Source organism: Hermetia illucens, chromosome 6, assembly GCF_905115235.1.
Source record: "Hermetia illucens chromosome 6, iHerIll2.2.curated.20191125, whole genome shotgun sequence".
NCBI classification, from domain to species: domain Eukaryota; kingdom Metazoa; phylum Arthropoda; class Insecta; order Diptera; family Stratiomyidae; genus Hermetia; species Hermetia illucens.
The window spans coordinates 40,597,015-40,611,729 of record NC_051854.1 but is presented as its reverse complement, the minus strand read 5'-3'; positions in this window follow the sequence as shown (position 1 = coordinate 40,611,729).

Here is a 14,715-nt window from a genome sequence, read left to right as displayed (position 1 = left end):
TCCACCCCTTCCCAGCCTGGCAATCTAGGAATTATGGTTCTAACCCATTCTGCGGTACCTTCCGTCGCGCAGTCCACCAGTATAAGGCCTGGTCGAAAGCGTATCCCGGTGAACACCAGTTTCGACGTCCAACCCTTGATCATTTGCTTGACGACAAGTTCTTCAATGATTTCCTGTTCCTCCCGAGTGAGTATTTACTCGGGAAACCTTTTTGGCAGTATGGCCAGTCGAATGCCCTTGACCGCACTAGCATAGCTAATGCCGGGCTTCCTGGGTCCTGCTTTCACTCCTGACCTGCCCGGGTTTTCTCCTCCCGTGGGTTCAGGTCTGGGTTTTTTGGGAGCATTCCCTTCATGCGGGCTGATCTCTGCTGCTCCCCGCTTTCTCGGCTCCGGTAGAGATGGCTTAGGTCTGTCCTGAGCCTCCTTAAGGGCCTCTTCTGGTTTCAGGCCTTCCTTCAAATAGCGCAGGTACCATTTAACCCCGGCGCCACTGAGACCTGTCTCCTTCCTGACGTCTGTTATATTTATCTCAGACGTGCTTTTGCTGGTCCCTGCTCTTTGAGCAGTGGTGTTCGTTGGCTGTAGTCCATGCAGTATACCAATGCTCACCTTGGATCCACTGCTTGACGTCCTAACTTCTCCCTTCTTGGGTGTAGTCACTTGGCTTTCAGTAATTCGGAGACGTGCCTCCGCCTGATTAACCAGTTTTGGTGCGGTACGGGGCCCCGCTTTTTTGGTTTTTGTTTTCTTTTCTAGTTTTGTACTCATTTGATTCCCACGAGTATGGGGGTTGAGAGGTCCGCCGTGCCATAGCCCCCCGTAGCACGGTAAGATCTAGTTTACTCACTGAGGCGACCAGGTATCAGTGAGGCTCCGTTCGAATACAGTCAGTTACCCCCGACTGCAAACTATCCAATGGGCACGGTTCGCATGACACCCTGGATTGGGGGAGGTGTTTTTCGACTCCCCAGTCTAGATCCGTAGCGTTTTGTTAATAGTAGGGTCACCTCGTACAGGATGTGGCTATCACCACTCACTAACGGTCTTGGTAGACGAGAGGCTTGGCCCCCGAAAAGGCACACACCGTCCCAGAGGAGAGACAACTCATCCTTAGAGAAAGATAGGTTGGCCTCGGGGAGCTATGTTCCGCATCAGTCTATCCTGCAGTACACTGCTTGACCCCATGGATTCCTTGGTAGGAGGTCAAAAAAATGTTCACACCCTTCAAATTCCACCATACTGAGAGTATAATCTTTCTTTGATGATGTTCGGCTTTTAAAATGCTTTAAGGCAGATGATCATGGAGACCAACCACCGCTTGCTATACGCATTCTTGTATATGATCTACTTTTCATGACCGGTTAGCAGTCTATTCAAAAAGGATCGTTTTTCTGGTGAATATCGAGTTTGTGTCCAAGGAAGGGTGTGGGGGTTTCCCCATCTCCGCAGCGTCGACAATGCGAATTGTAGGGTGTACCGCAATCGGGTTTTGTTATAGGCGGGCCAAATCCTCGTTGACTTGTTACAGGTGGTGAACCCTCGTTATCTGAGGTCTATGCTGCTACGTAGTGCGAATGGATTCCACCCTTGACAGTCGACTGCGGGGCACAGATCGAATGACTGTCAAGAGCAGAGTCTCGCCTGGCCAGTCCAATTATTCCCTTCTATGGTCCTATGACCAGGAATTCAGAGGAGAGTAACCTTGAGTGCCCAACAGACTGTTCAGCTCGTTTCTGTATTGTCTGAGTAGCCTACAGGATGTCATCGCTGAGTAAAAGGCCTGAATGGCCGCTTGGTTGTCGATCAGAATGGCTATGTTACGATAGGCTTTCAGTATCGCCAATACTTACGGTTAAAATACACTGGTGAAACCTGGGAGACTGCATGAGTCGGACACACTGTGCGAAAACTCACGCACTGACTCCACAGAGCATCTTTGATCCGTCGTGTAAAAGTGTTAGCACGCCGTCGGTCTTCCACTCTGCCCTGGTTGGAAAGCCCACAGCAAGGTTTCTCGTGTCCGCATTGCCGAGAGTTCCCGATGTTCGTCTATGATGTTACTAAGACTGTAGAACTGTACAGCAGCGGGACTCACGTATTCTGAAAGCACTGCTTGGGAAGCTCCACGGGGAAGAGGTATAGGAGTGCGTTGAGAGCGGCACCTGACTGCAGAGCTCCGGCAACATCTGTACACGGGGTTCTTTGAATACTATTAAGTTTCGCCCTATTGTCCTTTTTGCTCAGTGCCTTACAGGATGCAATAGAACCGATTCAGAGAACCATCCTCGGGCGGGGACCGCATTCCGTTGTCCTCTCGCAAGCATAGAAGACTATACAGGCCTTCTGAACCCGCAGTTCGCTGTTCAGTCTCCAATTCAGTTTTGGATCCAGAATTACACCCAGATACTTTTCATTGGAGGTAAGAACCAATCTTTGTTCATTCAGCCGCAGGAGATTGGATTCGGGTACCCTTGTCTTGGTTATAAATAACATCAGTTCCGCTCTGGTTGAATTTATGCCGAGTCTGCATCTTGCGGCCCACAGGCACACCTTTCTCAACGTTCCTTCGATGATGTCACTCATAGTGGAGAGAAGTATCCGTGACACCAATATCAACAAGTCTCGGCGTATGCCACCATCTTCATCCCGCTCCTGTCTACTATCCGTAAAATTTCATCACTTTTAACCAGCCCACCAGACAGATGCCGTGCCTCTGTTCACAGCATTGGTCAGGCGACTACCTCCCAGATTCGACTGGATTATCCTGGTTGTTACCATGGATATTATCCAATGCGTAAGATACCCCTCCAATCCATACTGGTCAAGGCTTGATTGATGGCGTTGGTACTAACGTCGTTGAATGCTCTCTCTATATCCAGGAAGGCAGCTAGAGTATACTGCTTGTAATACAGTAACCGCTCAACTCTGCCAATTACATCATGGCGAGCGATTTCTGTGGATTTGCCTTTGAGGTAGGCGTGCTGGGACTTATAGAAAGGCGTTCTCTCCATAATCATCCTCAAGTGGATGTCCAGGACGCGCCCTATCTTCTACAACACGAAAAAGGTGAGGCTGATCGGTCCAAAGTCCTTCACGGACTAATGCCCGCGTCTGCCCGCTTTCGGTATGAAAACCACTCGTGTGCGTCTCCAAGATTGTGGTACGTATCCCAAAGAAATACTGACTTCAGACGGCAACTCCTCGTTATCAGAATTGTGCAAGAATTGTTATCAGAAATGTGCCTGATGGATCAGTTTGTGTACAGTGTGGGGTCCAGCTTGTTTATTGTTTTTTTTAAATAATTTTTTCCACGAGTGTGTGGAACTTAATGACGCGACCAGGTTTTAGTGAGCCCTCGTTCGAATACATTTCACATGGTATCCCCCCTGGATTTGGGGAGGTTTTTTCGATTTCAGGTTGGAGCTCACCTGCAGCGGATAGCTTTAAGATCTGTATGCAGAGCCTTTAGTCGCTGGAGATGTCGTAAGATGACTCGCCACTGCTTAAGAAGGCATCGCTACACGTCTCGAGCTGTGTGCTGCACAGCTACCCGCTCATCAAGTTCGGAAGGTGCAGCCTGGTATTTCAATGGCTAAGCCAACTTGTCATTTCTGGTTGGATTCTATGGTGATACTCGCATAGATCCGTGGGCAATCTACGCAATGGCAATCGTATGTGGTCAACTCTCCATGCTTCACGGTGTACTATCCTAGTTTCAGGAGCTGCAATCCTGAGTCAAATTTGGAGATATACTGGCATATGTTACTTCTGCCAAATTCGAAAGTAATTCATTCAACCAACAATTCGCATTCTATTTACCTGGCGTACTACGTCCAGATTGCTCATGAAGAGGTACTAACCTAAGCGCTCAAAGGACTATTTAAACCTCACCAAGAGGAACCCCCGGATTATAGTGGGAATACTCACTGCCCACAGTCAATTAACCTATCACCTGTCGAAGGTAGGGTAATCTATGGACACTACCTGTGACGAAACCTCCATACACGCTCTGGGACTGCCTCCGCACTTATGGAAAGTATGTCTAGGCCCCTGGGGGAATACCTAATACTAGATGCCAAGATGAAATACCTGCAAGTAGGGAATATACCTATATTAAAATTCCTGTTTCTTATAGCCCTGCTTAGCATAATATAATTAATAGGTACACTAAACCAGTAAAAGCAGTACAATAGTTTTTTTCAGGGGGCGGTGCAACTTCTCTTAACGGAATAATAGTATCGCTTAGCCGTAACCAGTCCCAAGCCCGGTTGTGAAAGGAGGGGGGATAGATGGCTTCATTCTGAATGGCTATATGCTACCGCAGGATCTCAGCAGGTAGGAAAGGAAAGTGCAGAAACTTTGCTGTCTTGCAGATTACTCACTGAGGAAGCTATCACCACATCTGGCAGTTAGATATAAAATGCAAGAGCCGTCTGATTTGGTGACTGGGCCGGGCTTCCGTAAAGGACAGTACGGGGCCGAGATTGCTAATTCTACGGTTGGACGTTTAGGCGCCAGGATGACCAGATGCTTTGCTCCGCCTGCTGCAGCTGTTTCGTTACAACTTGTGGCGACCACTTGAGCAGGTTCGCGTAGGCAGCGGATGAAGTAGGCTGAAAAAATGAACCTTTTCTACATCCGCTCCTTATACGAAGTAACGGCGGGGGCAGGTATGACATCTTACCGCTCTTTGTTGTAATAGAGATTCGTCGAGCGTTTTCCGCAATACGCGCACGTGACTGTACCGCTTCATTACTCGCAGCGATACAATCCCCGCTGCTATCATGGCACGTGTTCGACTTGAGGTAATCGCATAAACTGGTGACCAAGAGTCGATGGAGGCAAAGGCGGCGGCATCAAACCACACCACACCCCACTACGGGCAACAGTTTCAGTACTCGTCGAAGAATTGTCTTTCACCTTTCTGCTGAAGCTTTCGCTAAAGTTCGGGAAGAATTCCAAAGAGCGTGTATAGAATTCTCGGAAATGGGTCCTTTGCATATACCAGCTATTTCTAGGCTCTACGTATCTCCAGCGGCTCCGAGAATTCTATCTAAAAAAACAATGATGAAATTACATATCGGTTGTGTGGTTATATGTCGCTGCTGCAACTGCAATCGCTGGTGGATTGCGCTTTCGCGTTATTGATTAGAGTAACCGAAGAGATCCACCATGGAAAATTCACCTGAAATGTCCGCGTGACTCACTAAGGCAGAATATCGCTAGGCTGACTAAAACCAATTCTGGCAATACCTGCAGACGGGCGAAGAATAAAGTGCAAAGGGTTTACAAGAACTATGCTATCCCCCATTTGAAATTCTGGATGCACTAAAGCAGAAACTTTCTATGGTATTCAGTCAGGGGGGCCCTAAGTGCAGAAATTCTGGTACAAAAAGTTCACCTGTATACATGGTCCGTTGGCACATAGCATAAATCAGGTCATTCGTCAGCCGGAGGAATTTTCACCCTTTTTCAATGTGGGGATTACCTACCTTATCCCTAAGAAAGACACTGTCCACGCTATCAGTACATTCATATGAGGGTATCAATACCTCAGAGCTTATCCATGTACGGAAGGACATTTTCCAGGGAGATTCGTTGGGTGCCCTTTGGTTTTCCATGGCACTAACCCCCTTTCATGGCTACTGAATGATGCTAGAGGGCATGGTTTTGCAATAAAATATGGCCTCGGTGCAAAGTGCGACCTGACACACTTGATGAACTTAGATGGCATCAAGTTGTATGCTGGTACTGATGATCACCTTAGGAGTCTTTTATCAATATTGAATTTGGAATTTGGATTAGACAAGTGGCGAATCCAAGCTGGACATAGCATTGGTGACCTCCATATCCAAGCTATGACCGAGACAGACTTCTACAAGTACCTTTTTTTTATGGATGGAGGCGGAAATCTTAGAAGGACGCTGCTGCACCAGGTTGCAGCAGCGTGTAGGTTTCGTACCGATTAAAACCACCCCCATTCTTCCGCCCCTCCCCGCGGGACCACCGTAAAGTATTACTTCGCGGGGAGGCTCTGGTTCGCTATACCAGCTCGTCCATGTCACGTCTCCGTCGCGCCGTCTTCCGAGCTCGATCCAACTCCAGGAGTTTTGTCTGCACCACGGCTACTGCCTCATTTACCGCCATCCAGTTTTCCTCCGAAGTCAGCATCTCTTCCACCAGGTTGGAGGGCTCGATGTCCGCCCCTAAGATGCTGTTCAACCTCCTTTTCTGCTGCAGAAATCTGGGACAATGGAACATAACGCGCTCCGGGTCCTCGGGTGTAGCACCGCATTCAGAACAGTTGGGAGACTCGTCCAACTCGAAGCGATGCAAGTACTTCCTATAGCCACCGTGTCCCGTAAGGAACTGTGTCAGGTGGTAATTCAATTCTCCGTGCTTTCGGTTGACCCATTTCTCGATACACGGGATCAATGTATGGGTCCATCGGCCCTTGTCGGAGTTATCCCATCGTTGTTGCCACTTGCCACACAACTATCTCCTGATGGCTTTTCGGAAATCCGCATTCACCTCGGCTGGTTTTGCCTTCCGTTTTTCGTAGAACCAGTGTGCTTCTACAAGTACCTAGGAATTCAGCAACGAACCCATGCTCAAATTGGTGATCTGAAGGGTCTGAGTCTGCTGTCTGAATTCCTGCGACGTGTAAAGCTGATGTTGAAATCGTATCTCTCGGGGAAGAATAAAATAAGCACACTGAACATATTCGCTATCCCTTCATTGATATCTGGATTCGGAAGATTGTCTTGGACGAAAACGAACCTGGAAAACGTCCAGCGTCCATACGGGCTACTATGTCCAAATTCCGAATGCATGACCCTAATTCTGCCGTGGAGCGGAAGAACCTGCCTCGTGACATCGGAGGCCAAGGCGTGGTTGACGTAGTGGCACAACATAATCACCAAGTCGACTCTATACGCACTTTCTTTTTACAACAAAAAGCAGCCGAGTCCCTTGCATACGGCTGTTTGTAAGGCAGACTGTGGACTGATTCATTCAGGACAGCGTAATCGACACCCGAACTTATAAAAAGCTCAGAATGAAAGAACGGGTGGAGAACCATCAGTGCAGAATGTGTGGTTCGGCGGTAAAGACGTTGAACCATCTCATTTCTGACTATATTGTTATGGCACCGGTGCAATAGATGAACAAGCATAATGCTGTATGTAAGGCGATTTATCAAAACCTGATCACGGAAACTTCTTCTTTTTCTTTAGCCTTTGTACTGTTCACAAGCGGAGTCGGCTCGTCGTGATCGGTTTCGCCATTTGGCTCTATCAACCTGATCACGGAAACATGTCTGCTTTACCGATGTGAGCCGGAAGCAATACTTGATAGTTTTCCTTCTGACATGTATTGGGGCCGGCAAGTTTTAACTGATCCATATATCGCACAACAAGCCTGACGTGCTGTTAGTTGACAAGACGGGTCGCTCCGCTTATATTATTGATGTCGCTATCCCTCATAATAGCGAATGGAATGGAAGCACTTGGAGAAGAAGGTGAACTATGAGCCACTGGCTCGGGAAATCATAGAAATTTGGCGTCTTGAGCGGATGGTTGTAGTTCCCATAAAATTATCAGCTGTATTATACTTAAATCCCTCATGACTTCTATCGATGTCGTGGGACTCTTAGGCTGTCTTGTTCAAACTATGCAGAAATACACCATTCTGCATACGTGTTCGATGTTGCGGGGATTCTTGTCGGTTTCTTGCTTACTTCATTTAAAAAGAAGACAACAACGGAAAATACATGAAAATACTATCCTGCGTCTTTGAACTCAGGCCCTAGGAAAACTCTTTTCACTGTTGAAACAAGAGACCAAATCGTAGTCTCGTTTGCTTCTATGATCCCACATTTACCTCTTAAGATTTCGCTAAGTTTCTCCCTATCAATCAACTCGGATGCATTCACTCGCTGGTATCTAAAAGACGACACTTCTATCTAAACGACTCTGAAAACTGTTCTTCACCCCCGGTGCGATGGACTCTAGCCTAGCAACCTTCCATCAAAATAAATTTCCTTCTCACCCACCATAAACCTTAAGCAATTTTGACCCATAACAATGATAACGAATTGATTACCATATCCCGGTACTAACTTGTTTAGAAAAAAAGGACCCTCTCAGGACATCATCTGCTCAACCTTTCGAATATTATTTACTTTTAATATTGTTTGCCGATCGACTAAATTGAATCCGCCCTAAATCTAAGTTTATCGCCTAAGCTTTTTGCTTCAACCGCAGCTCCGCTTCGTCAATCATAAATTTGATTGAAATGAGAACGGCCTCAATATGCCATTTTTATACTTCATTTATGCCGGTGGTGAAAACGCAAGGGAGCATAGTGGAAAACAGTGTCAATTGTCACATGGAATGTATCTGAATTAGACCCACTTTTTTGGCGATGACAAAACAAACTTCTCTGAAAGTAGAATACCCGATGCCAATTAAATTTTATTTGATGTTCCATTTACAGCTAATCCCTTTTAAAAGCAGAGCTGCATGGAAATCCTCGGGATCATCCAATCATCCTTTGCATCAATTAAAAAGCGTAAATACTTCACCTTTGATTAGTAGTTACGCGTAATCCTCGTCCTAGATTCGTCTGTGCACCTGTTGCTAGTTTCCATAGGAGGCTACCTTCCTTTTATTCATTCCTCCAGCAAAAAAACTCGTCATGTTCATGTTCCCCTACACAAAGTGGGAAGCATCCTTTTTGCTGCATAAAATCCCGAACCAATACAACCTAAATTGTATATTTTCGGTATTCGGGGCTTATGTATCGGAAAAACTCAACATCATCCCTAAAGTAATTCTGGGATACTGCAAATTGCCTAGGATGTTAGCTAGCTGTAGTAGATGCGATAAGGATTAGCGTGGAGCAGCCACATAGCGGAGTTCTATGCGGGAATTCAGTTAGTTCGAAGAGTATCCCTGTATCCTGCTCAACATTTTACAACTTGCATAATGCCTGACCGATATTCTGTGACCTAATTCTTATGACGTCATCAAATTCGAGTTTGCGCTCAAACCCCCTCTTTTGATTTCATTCGACTAAAACTTGAAATTCATTGCATGTAGTGGAAGCGGCCACACTGATACATATACATCATGGCTTCGAACTTTGAAGGGTAGATTCGGATAAGTACAATTCGGAAGTCTCCTGGCTCAACATTTAATTTAACCCACTTCACTCTCGAAACTTTTCCTATTGTTATGTTTATAATGATCCAATTTTAATAGGAAATGAAAGTGAAATGGTATAACTCCGTGAAAGACGCCTTGGATATTTCCACAAAAATATCCTTAATACCATCGACGTACGAATCTCAATCTTTTTGCACTGAATTAATGAAATGTTTCACTATCAGTATTTTCTATCAGGTGGAGGTGCAAGTTTGTTATTTGGTCTTAGCTGTATTCCCAGCCGATAGCATCCACGAAGGAAAGCAGCTCCCCCACCCTTCAGCTAGAAATCTCTCTGAGGTCCCTAAAGAATGGTTTACCCAGTGTCCGTAACCTGACTCTAGCTAGAGCCGGGCAATCGCAGAGAAAGTGCATAAGGGTTTCCCTTCCTTCTCCGCAGCTTCGGCAATGCTAATTGTAGGGTATGCCGAATCTGGCGGCATGGTTCCCTATGGGCCAGTGCCCCGGGCAGACCGCTGTAATCTTGAATGCATTTGCACGCGTCTGGCATAGGAGTTCTCGTGATCGGGCTATGTTATAAGCGGGCCAAATTCTCCTTGACTTGGCACAGCTCGTAAGCCTTCGCCATCTTAGGCTTACGGCTGCTAGGTAGTGCGAGTAGACTCGGCCCCGGACAACTACCAGCGGAACACCGACTATATTCTCCAAAGGGCTACCAAGAGCAGAGCTTCGCCTGGCCAATCCATCAGCCCGCTCATTTCCCTCCATGTTTCTATGCCCGGGAACCCAGAGGATGATGACCTTGAGCGTGCCGCCCAGACGGGTCAGCGAGTCTCTGCACTGCCCGACCACCCTGGAGGATGTCGTATCTGACTACAAGGCCTTGATGGCCGATTGGCTGGAGTCGTAGTCCAAGGGTAATTGCCGGTGACTTCAATGCTTGTGCTCGTGAGTGGGGTAGCAGAGAGACAAATGCAAGGGGCTGCAGTCTATTAAACGCTTTCGCACAGTTGGATGTAGTTTTGGCGAACGAAGGATATGTAAACACCTTTCAGAAAGGGGGGTCTACCTCAATCGTAGACCTAACTTTGTCAGCCCTTCACTGGCACGTGGTATGTCTTGGTGCGTCAGCAAGCACTACACCCACAGCGATCACCAGGCAATCTTCTTTGAGCTATGGGTGGAGTCACCGGCATAAGACCATCATGCCCGAAACCGAGAAAGATGTCAAGTTGGTCCGTTAAAGCTCTGGATGAGCAGACCTTCATGGAGGTGTGGTTAGATCAGCCTAATAAAACAGGCGCCTCTACGGAAAGATCTGCCCATGTGGCCCAATGCATCGCCAAAGTCTGTGACGCATCCATGCCGAGGAGGTGCTCATTCCCCAGTAGAAGACCAAACTACTGGTGGAATGCTGAACTGGCCAGCATTCAATCAGCCTGTCACCGAGCCAGAAGAGCGGCTCAAAGAGCGGTAGGCAGAATCGACCAAGGGCAAAAAGAGCGCGCCTGTAAGGAAGCCCGCAAAACCCTCAAGCTCGCCATCCAATGGAGCAAGAGGGAATGCTTTAAGGAGCTCTGTTTAGAAGTGGACATAAACCCGTGGGGGATTGCCTATAGAATCAAGATGGGGCGATTCAGAGTCCGATCATCTCAGCAGATCACGTGCTCTTCACTCTTGTTAAAAATTATCCAGGGGTTATTTCCTCAGCAAGAGGAGGGCATAGACGGCTACCAGCGACCTCTGAACGACACGGCAATGCCGCCAGTCACCAGTGACGAGCTGCTGGGGATCTGCGTTAGGGTAGGAGATAACAAAGCTCCAGGTCTGGATGGCGTGCCGAATAAGGCCCTTAAGCTTGCCGTGAAATGCAGACCGGACATGTTCGCTAAGTTGTTCGAAGCGTGCATGTCCGATGGGATATTTCCTGCATCATGGAAACGATAGAAGTTGGTGCTACTGCCTAAGGCTGATCCAGGTGAACCAACCTCCTACAGAAGTATTTGTCTTTTGGACACTGTGGACAAAATGCTAGAGCGAGTAATCTATAATAGATTACTTCTGGTTGTTGAGAGCCAGGGAGGTCTCTCAGATCGGCAGTATGGGTTTCGTAAAGCCATATCAACCATTGATGCCATCAAAATGGTTACTGGCTTGGCCCAAGATGCAATCCACGGAAAGGGCAGTACTAGCAAATATTGCATAGTAGTGACCCTGGATATGAGAAGATTGGTATTCCCGCTTATCTTGCAGCTATTCTTAACAGCTACTTACAAGAACGGAGGCTTTGGTATGACATCGATGTCGGATCCCAGGAGTACGTTGTCTCCGTGGGTGTCCCACAGGGCTCCGTACTGGGCCCACTGCTGTGGAACATCGTGTACAACGATGTTCTTAATCATCCCCTTCCGGAGGAAGCCACGGTGGTGGGCTACGCCGATGATATAGCACTGGTTGTCGTCGCAAAACATCTCGAAGATGCTGAGTTATATTCATGCGAAGCGATCAGTGCTGCTAAGGGTTGGCTAGAGAGTTCTGGTCTGACACTTGCGGAGGAAAAAACGGAAGCGGTCTTCAACCCCAAGCGCCGTAAAAGAAATTTTGCCCGTATTCAAATTGGGAATCATATCATCACTTCTAAGCCTGCGATCAAATACTTGGGAGTCATGATAGATGGGAAGCTTAGCTATAAGCCACACGTGCAGTATGTCTACGACAAAGCATCCACTACGAGTATGACCCTGGCAAGAATGATGCCGAACGTTGGACATCCTGGCAGATGAGATGACGAATATATATAGTGCGAAGTCTATCTCTCCTTTAGGGAAAGGGTCGGTGGGCACATATCCATGCTATCAATGAGTGGTAAGAGAGACGGCATGGTGAGATTAATTATGATCTTAGTGGGTAAGAATCCCACACGCTGGCGTGTTCAGGCCAGTGTCTTTTGAAGATTTCCACCTCCTCAAAAAAAAAAAAGACGGTTCAGCGCGTCTCTGCACTGCCCCACCAACCTGGAGGATGTCGTCGCTGAGTACAAGGCCTTGATGGCCGATTGGCTGTCGGTCAGAATGGCTATGTTACGCTTGGGGCTCGAATCTCGCTCCAGCCATCGACAGGCTTCCCTAGTACCCAGTACCGCTAGTACTTCTGCCTGGAATACACTAGCGAAACTTGGGAGACCATACGACTTGGATACACTGTGTGTATTCGAGAAAACCCCCGCGCCGACTCGACAGGCCATCTTTAATCCGTCGGTAAAGAATACTGAGTCATAACCTTGCAACACGCCGCCGGTCTTCCAATTTGCCCTGGTTGAAAAGTCGTCTATAATCGGAATACTTTTGGTTAGGGGGATCGAAATTCACTGAAAGTATTCCCTGATTCTATAAAAGGCTAAAAAAGACAAAAATGTGTAGCCTAGTTAATATGGATGGGTAGACAGATAGGCATCTAATTAGTGCTGTGGTGCGCCGTTTCCATGCAATAAACTACTAAGACAGTGACGGTTGTTATGAACGCAAGGAGGTAGAGTCCAGCGGTCCCAAATCTACGGACCCAGCCCTTCACGAAGGAAAGCAGCTCTCCTAATCTGCATCTACAAATCTCTCTGAGGTCCCCCAAAGACTGGTTGATCCAGTGTCCGTAGCGTGACTCTAACTAGAGCAATCGCAAAGGAAGTCGCTCAGGATTTCCCCCTCTTATCCGTAGCTTCGGCAATGCGAATTGTAGGGTATGCCGAGTCTGGCGGCATGGTCCCCTATGAGCCAGTGCTCCGTGCACACCGCCATAATCTTGTATGCATTTGCACGCGACATAAGACCTCTCGTGATCAGGCTTTGTTATAGGCGGTCCAAATTCCCAGATCCCATTGTTCTTCATAACTTGACCAAATTTTCTCCAGTCGATCCTCCTGAGGTCTCTGAAAGGTTTGAAGGTTGCCCTCTTGGTTGCTTTGATGGCCGTCAAACATTATTTTTATTCTGGCGAAGCTTATTGATCGCGAGCCATGTAAGCGGGGGGAAATATATAAGTTTTCTGCTCCCGTGTGCTTCAGCTTAACCATGACCAGGTCCCTGGAACTCAGGTCCAGACACAGAAATGCGTGCAGACTCTTCTTTGCGAGGATATATGCTCTAAGTCTGTCCTGATCAACATCTCTCGTGCTGTTGAATAAATAATAATATTTGCTTTGGAACCTTTTATTGGTTCGGTCGCCTCCGATTCGTCAGTCCCCCTCAGACCGTCAGTCCTCATCGCCTCCAACAGCTCAGGGGCGATGTCAATTGGATTCAGGTCGTCGTCCGGTTTTGCAGAGCGGGACACTTTCATCTTTGCGTTTCTGACTCCGAACCATATTTTATAATCTGGTTTATACGGAGCAGAAAAGGCTGGCTGTTTATTTGGGCTTCCTCCTCCGTCCGTCCTAGTCGTCCATGGAAATCCTGGGGTTTATCCGTGCGGGTCTTCGGGAACCAAATGCGAGCTTCCCATCCCCTGCTGATCTTAGCGACGCACGGTACTTAGAAAGTCCTTGGAAAATTTGTCCTCGTAACTAATAACGTGGAACCCAGGGACCACCTGACAGAAAACAAAGCAGTAGATGGATCCCGTGTGTTAGCCTTTGCCGTTAAGGAGGTGCTTATTGATCATCTCCTACAGCCTAGCCTCAACGCTGGTCCACGCCTCCGGCACTAGTTTCCCGCTAGTGGAATTGCCATCCCCCAGCGCCACTCGTAAGTGGCTCCTGGCCACGTCACTGAAGGGTTTTGCAGTTGCCCACTCTGCTCTGCTTGTGATCTTGTTCGACCTCGTCTTAAGATCGATTGCGTTTGAATGTGGGCTTCGTTTTCTGCTCATCTGCCAAGCGTTTGCTGTTATATTCCTCAACGATCGCTTGGTATTTAGCGAGGACCTTTTCATCTCGCTCGTTGAAAGTACCGGCTTCCTTATTCTTAGCAATCTTGCGGAGAATATGCACGGACTTCTGGTACTGGCTCTTGATCAGGACTCCAGTGGGCTTTTGCTTCTCAGTCGGTTCCCGGTGACCAATGTTTCTGTCGGTCTTTGCTTTTGAGGAATCCCCCGAGGGCGACGGTTTCGAGTTAGGAGTACTATGTTTGGTACTCGTTAATTAATTTTGAAGTTTAAAAAAAACATTTCTGAGTAAAAATATACTAACGAAGGGGTTCACACGAGAATAGCATGTGTTAGCTTTATTTCCCGCAAACTGCATTAAATTATCTCTATTTTTACGCCCTGAGGAGCGTCCGCCGCTTTAAAAAACGGCATTTTGAGACAAATTGATTTAAAAAATGAGTCGGGAAACCCGAAGCTGGGCGCTTCAGGTATGAAAGGTTTTGTGTATTTCGTTTATAAAGTCATTTGAGATTGCATTTGTCCTATTAGAACCTAGCACGTAATATATGCCTATATTATCCACTTTCGTGCGATATTGAAATTTTACCTTCATCCTCTGCTAATAATAGTGCAATTTTTACCGAACTCCGTATTATACCCTATATTGCTACACAATTTCATGATGC